We start from the raw sequence: 897 nt of genomic DNA, 5'->3' as shown, positions 1-897 counted from the left end.
TTCATTGGATGCATAATGGGAATGGTTCGGGATGGAAGATACTTGATTTGCTGAGTTTTGGTTGATCAAGAATTGATCAAACCTTCGAGATAAGGATTTCATCTCGACGGCTATTTCATTGGAATGGTCAACTTGATGTAAGCCACCACTCTTCCTTCCACTTGAATTCCTACCATTCTTAAAAGATAAAGTTCGATGCAAAGAATTTTCACTCATACTCTTATAAAGATTCCACACGTCATCCTTATGCCTATCAATGTAAGAGCCACCCATGGAAGCATCAACCATGCCCTTGTAATTATCGGATAAACTCTCAAAGAAATATTGAACTAATTGCCATTTGGGCATGTCATGATGTGGACACTTCCTAAGCAATTCATTAAATCTTTCCCATGCCTCATGGAACGTTCTCCATCCCCGTGTGAAAACTCTCGAATTGAGGTTCTCATGGCATTAGTCTTAGAAACCAGATAGTACTTTTTCAAGAACTCTTGCTGCATTTCTGCCCAAGAAATTATTGAAAAAGGTCTAAGATTGTTAAACCAATATTTTGCCTTATCTTTAAGGGTGAATGGAAAAATTTTACAAAGGGTCCTTTAGCACTTCAATTCACTTTTCAATTTTAGCCTTGCAAATTTTTTAGATTTTAGCTTTCTCCTTGCTTTTGCTTAGCTCCTTGCTTAAAATGCTCCTTTGCTCACCTTCTAGCTCAATGCACTTAGTCAAACAAGAACCAACACAATAAGTAACCAAAATAAAAATGAAAATAAAGTAAAGACACGATCAAAAGAGTACTAATTCCTAATTGATTCCACAAATACGACGTTACCTTCAATCAATCCCCGGTAATGGCGCCAAAAACTTGGTGTTGCCGCGAAACCAACACTTAAAAGGTGT

The 897-nt window shown here is 37.2% G+C and overlaps 1 pseudogene; it reads left to right on the top strand.

The window, feature by feature from the left end:
- Positions 1 to 346: 346 nt before the first annotated feature.
- Positions 347 to 444, top strand: LOC132315172 (small nucleolar RNA R71; annotated as a pseudogene).
- Positions 445 to 897: the final 453 nt, after the last annotated feature.

This window comes from Cornus florida, unplaced genomic scaffold (assembly GCF_030987335.1).
Source record: "Cornus florida cultivar Cherokee Brave unplaced genomic scaffold, ASM3098733v1 CherokeeBrave_3.0.0_Hap2_Chr06, whole genome shotgun sequence".
NCBI lineage: Eukaryota > Viridiplantae > Streptophyta > Magnoliopsida > Cornales > Cornaceae > Cornus > Cornus florida.
Note: the sequence above shows the minus strand (reverse complement) of the source record. Positions and strands in the feature narration are given on the sequence as shown.